Below are 6,232 nucleotides of genomic sequence, written 5' to 3' on the forward strand. Positions count from 1 at the left end.
AAAAAGAAAAAAATAAAATAAACTGAATTTTCAATAAAGAGAAAGACCAAAAATCATGATGCGTACTGGGAGAAAACACATACACAAGATGTGATGGAGATGCTGAATTTCACAAGGCAAACCTTTGCCCTCTTGTGCTGACAATGCCCTGGGAACAGAGCCTATGGCTAGTTATGACAGGTGTACGTGTCCAAGTCCCACTATAGAGCCTGACTTGCAGTGGCCCCATTATTTTGGAAGTGATACCCTCACCTCCATATATCTTCACTGATATTAGGTACTGGAGACCAAGGCTAAAGTGGGTCCATAGGAGGCCAAGGCTGTCCCTTCTCAGAGAACAGGCTCAGAGGAGCACAGAGGGCTGTCACACTTCCAGCTCCAAATTCAGGACATTTCAAATATCTCTGTGCTATGTGTTAGTTTTTAGTTTTCCTTCAGCCAGAATGTTAGTATCCTGCTCAGACATTTGAAGCTGACCCTGTTTCTTTGTCTGCACTCATTTGTTGAAGTTACGGGAACTGCTGTAAAGTTCCTGATATGCACACCTCGTATCATAATCTTCCCCGCTTCCTCAACCACTGCTGTATTTCCTCTCTTCCTATTCTGCTCATCCTGGTCAATGCCCCTTTATCCTCTTACTTCTTCCTAACGGTACAGGAGAGTATTGACAGGAGACTTTAACTCTTTCATTTTATTTATTTAATGATGTCTGCTTTTGCAGTCTTTGCCACTTTACCTAGGTCTTCAGGAATGCTAAGCAATCATTGAGGTAATTTTTCAGCCTCTACCCTATTTATAATGATAATAAATTATTATATTTTGTAAACTACATATTATATTATCAATTATTATATTAAAGTATAATGATATAAATTATTATAACTATTAGTAGTAGTATTTTGCAAGACAATGTGCTGAAACCTTTTTTTTCCTTTTTGGTTTTTCAAGACAGCTTTGGAGCTTCTCCTAGAACTTCCTTTGTAGACCAGGTTGACCTTAACCTTACAGAGATCCACCTGCCTCTGCCTCCCCAGAGTTCTGGGATTAAAGGCGGGTGCCACCACTCTTTAGCTTTTTTTCTTTCTTTTTAAAGGTGGCGCTGGTTCCTTTTTTTTTGAAAGATGGTGCCCAAATTTTGCAGTATAATGTGCCTTTAGTTCCAATTCTGAGGCAGGTTCTCTGTGGGGCCCTGTTATGAGTCATTGGAGGGCATGGCTAAGGGCTGGCCAAGTGAGACCTTTTTCTGCCTTTTATGGCAAATTTTTCAATTTTTATTTCTCTGTCTTTATGACCCTTTAACTCCGCTTCCCTAGGAATGAAGTTGGGTCCTCAATTGTCCTTATGCTCTAGGCTTGAAGAAATATTCGAGCTCAGGGTTCTGTGAGGGCTCACTATGGATGCCCATTTATTGAGAAGTTCTCTGCTGAATTCTGAGTCCAAACTTTGACTCGTGGTCTAGGGCTCTGCCATCTTTTTAATCAGTGTTCTTTTCTACGGATCTTAGAATGTTCTTACCCCGGGTCCTTACCTTGACAGCCAATCTCTTTTAGAGGAATCTGCCTGCTGATCTATTCGAGCATACTAACTCCCGCCCCTCTTTTCACAGGAAGAAAGAATAAATGACATCCGGGCGTGCACAGGCTCATACGATTGACAGCAGGGCCACATTGCTAATGGAATCCCAATGCTGTGGGTCCAATACAGTGAAAAATCTCAAAGTCCTCACTGTAGTCGTATAAATCTTCCTATCCTACCCAATTGCAACTCCTCCCTCAGTCCACTGAACAGTTGGAGCCTCTTAAGACTGACAGTATGGCCCTGTCCACCCTGCCATTTGCCTATCACTCTCTCACATCATTTTGTATACCACATCCCTGGTGTTGCATGCATGCCCTCCACCCCTCACATACTCACCAGACACCTTGAAGCTTAACTATCAACTTTCAGATGTAGGATTCTGGTCTCGTAGACTCTCCAGGGCAAAACGAGGATTTCACAGTCTTAATGGTTCCTCTGATCCCCCATAGCTAGGGATTGTTTCTACGTATCCTTCTAAGAATACAAGTATAATAGCCACAAACATAACCATTTCTTCATTATTCCTTGGAGAGGAAGTCTACATTTACAATAAATTGTGACAGTTTTCTCTTAGACCTCAGATGGCCGGAAATTGCATTGGATCTTCTAATGTCCCTATCTTTTCAAGAATGGACTCATAAAGCAAAATGATTCTTCCTGGTTTTGATAAAACTCCCACAGGCATCATAGTCCCAGGGGAGGTAATATGAGTAACCTCACTTGTTCCTCAGAGCTTGACATTTCAGGCCTGACAGGAGGGCCAGGACTCTGTAAGCCTTCCTGTTTGGGGGACAATTCCTCCTATCCCCACACAGGTCTCTCTCCTTTTGAATTAGGACCTTCACTAATACAACTGGATTTCCACCTATTATAGTCTATTGTGCTTCTTGCTATTCCTTTTCAGACAAAACCTGAGAGCAACCCAACCCCTTTGTTTGCTGGCTTAACAGAATGACTTCTTGGGTACTGAGATTTTTCCTTCCACTGATCAGAGCCCGTCCTTATCTGTTATAAACACACCCTCACTGTTCTCAGTCCAACTGTTCTCTTAGTATCAATTTGGGGTCCTTACAAGAAACATGCTTTTCTTTTTGTTTTATTATGGTTTTTTTTGGTGTGTGTGTGCGTGCACTTGTGTGTGTGTTGACGAGCTATTCTCTTAAGCACTCATTCTTTAGTGAGTACTGACAGCTCTTCTCAGTTTACTCCAGTTAGGAGCAAGCCTGCTGATTCCAAAGAATCAAGATCATTTTATTATTAATAATTTTGCAGTTTGTGAAGGGTATCACTTAACGGAATAGATTTTTAGCGTGCTTTTACCACAAAAAATCACATAAAAAAGTAAAAAAATGTATACCTTAATTGGCTGACCCATATAAATCCTTTATTATCTATATATTTTTCAAAAATATGATTCTACACACTGTACATTTACAAATTACAAGTCCTATTCCTTTTCATTTCTGATGGTGTATGTATGTAGTATGTGTGGATGCATAGTGTGTGTGTGTGTGTGTGTGTGTGTGCATCTATGTGCCACACACAAATATAGAAATCAGAACAACGTTTCAGTTAGCTCTCCATTTTCATCTTTTCATTGGTTCTGCTGCTTGAATTCAGGTTACTAGGCTTGGGAGGCAAGTGAGTTTGTCTCAGAAGTATTCTTTAATTTTTTTTTACCAATTTTAAGTTAGTTTTTTACTAAATATTTAAAATGTATTTCTTAAATACAAATAAAAAAATTAGTAAATATTTATTTACTTAGTGCATGTACAGTAGTAGGCCTCTGGAGATCAGAGTATGATCAATAAGAGTTGTGACACACACCCCATATAGATTTTTGGGATCAAACTGATTATCAGGCTTGAAAGTAGGTGCTCCCACCTGCTGAGTGATCCCGACCCACCCTCATGAAGTAATACAATTATTCACAGAATGTTTTTCTTTTTTGGCTACAAAAAGATATCCAAAGAGTCTCAGTTTGTGGAGGCAAATCATAACATTACATTGTAAATAGAAAATAGTCAAAACATGATCCATACTCCAAAAAATCAAAAATACTTCAGTAATTAATTCTATTTTAATTACTAATTCAATAAACAATTCTATATAAGTTGACTATACTTTAAAAAGAAAAGTCTAGCTATTTCAGTAAAATGAAAAAATCAGAATGTTATTCTCTTGATCAAATTAGGCCCTCATTACTTAGAAAGTGAACATCTGGCAATCACAGTAAAGTATCTTCCTCAGCCCCCCAACTGACATGGAAATAATATCGATTCCATGTAATCATGGCAGTCATGGTGGCCACTATAGATAAGGAACTCTCTTCTGCAAGCTTTAAAGTCACGGCTCTTAAAAGAAAACTGTATTAGTTTGGGTCACCGTGACCAAAAACAACTTGGAGAGGAAAGGGTTTATTACACTCACAGTTCATATAACAGGCATTATCAAAGGACGCCAGGACAGGAATTCAAACAGAGCAGCAACCTGGGGGCAGGAACCCGGAGACGGGAGCTGATGCAGAAGCCATGGAGGGGTGCAGTTTACTGGCTTGCTTCTGATGACTTACACAGCCTGCTTTCTTATAGAAGCCAGAACCACCAGCCTAGGGATTACACCACCTAAAACAGGACGTGCTGTTCCCCACCAGTCACTAATTAAGAAAATGCCTTCCAGACAGATTTTTTTTTAATCCATAAATTTGTACTTGCAAGTGTTCATTGCAGAGTCATTGGTCTGATTCAAGGCCTCTGGAGTCTGCTACACTAGTGATTTTGGGCCCTCATTGGAACCCCTTTTGGTTATCCTGCTCTTGTGGAGATCCTGCAGCTTTGGGTCTGTAGGACCAGTCCCCTCACATGCTCCAGCAGAGCATAGATGGGGTGGGGCAACATATAAGCCTGGTTCTGGGCCTGGATAGTTACAGGATTGGTCAGTCCCCTAGCCCTTCCTTGTCCTCTCAACCCAGGCGAGCTCTCCTGCACTGCCCTGGCAAGTTCACCACTTGCAGTGATGAGCAAGAGGCAGGGCCAGTTCTCCCGCTTTCATGTCCTCGGGTCAGATCTTGCATACCTACTCCTTCAGGCCCAGGTATGGAATACGGGTCAGTCTCCCAAGTGATGTAGCTCATGGGGGGGGGGGGGCAAAGCCTGTTCTCCTCTTATGACTTCAGGGTCAGCTCTCCCATCTGCCTCTGGTGTTAATGGGCATGGGGTGGGAGGGCATCTGCCCCTCACCCATGCCACCATATGACGGATGGGTAGTAGGACAGCTCTCTCATGCTCATAACTTTGGGGATGGCTCACCCACACCTCTACCAATGCGGTTGACTCTCTTGTGCTGCCCATGCAAGGTGGAGAGACTGCTCTCCTGAGTGTTGCAGCTGGTGGTGGGCAGGGGCTGCTCTTCTGCCTTTCTGACCTCAGAGGCAGCTCTCCCACCTGCCACAGACATTGACAGGTAAGTAACGGAGACAGTTCTCCCATGCTTTCAACAACAGGGCTGGCTTATCTTCATCTTTCCCAAAGGGGTTGGCTCTATTGTACTGCCCAGGCAGGTTTAGGGCTTGGTCTCCCGAGTATTGCAGCTGGTGGTGGACAGGGGCAGGTCTCTGGCCCTCCTAACCTCCGTGCCAGCTCTCCCACCTGCCTCAAGCACTGATGGGGAGATGGTGATGCATCTCTCCCTTGCCCATAGTGTCACATGAAAGATGAGAAGCAACCAAGAAAAAAAAAGATGAGTAGAGGGGAGAACTCTCAACCTTCCAGCAAAAAAACTCATAACCTTCCAGCAAAATCTTATGGAGGCATTTTCTCAATTCAAGTTCTGTCCTTTCAGATAGGTAGCTTTGTGTTAAGTTGACATAAAACTAGCCAGCATAAGACCTACTACACCTGTCACGTTACCAAACTAGTATAATCCCTAACTGTATTCTAAACAGTTACCCTTGTACCCACATATAAGAGTAGTCCTCAGCCCACATCAAGGAAACTTATCTTTGCCGCAGAAGGAGACCATTACAGAAAACCAGAACTGATCAAAATACAGAGGCATGGAGCCCAGTCCCAATGGATACATCTACAATGTAAGTCCTGGACCTAAGGCTCAGGGACAATTGTGGAAGATGGGGAGAGAAATATTATAAGAACAAAAGGAACAAGGTGTTTGCTGTGAGACTATTTCTCCTAGCGATGTCAGAGGCTACACACATAAAATCTCAACAATATGTCTGCCTAAACATAAACTGAACAAGAGAATGATACCAATAGATATGCCAAAGAAGAGAAGGAAAACTTCATGGGGCCTCAACCTAAACAAAGCATTACAGGCAACTGAAAAATACTGAAAGTAGGAAGCAAGTCTTCTTCAGGGAAGAACACACCAATTGCTATCCAATAGCAAGTGTTCAGCAGTCAAAACATACATACGAGTAACATAAATGTATCTACGTGTGTGCATGTATGTATGTAATAACAATTAATGAAATAGGAGGCTATGAATCAGAAAAAGAACAAGGAGGAGTATATGGAGGGGTGGGAAGGAGAAGAGGAAAGCAAGAAATGGTGTAATTATATTATAATTGCAAAAACTATATAGAGTGACACCCTGTCTAAACCAAAGCACCAAATTAAATATAATATATATATATGAA

Source organism: Microtus ochrogaster, unplaced genomic scaffold (assembly GCF_000317375.1).
Source record: "Microtus ochrogaster isolate Prairie Vole_2 unplaced genomic scaffold, MicOch1.0 UNK36, whole genome shotgun sequence".
In the NCBI taxonomy this organism is placed as follows: Eukaryota; Metazoa; Chordata; class Mammalia; order Rodentia; family Cricetidae; genus Microtus; species Microtus ochrogaster.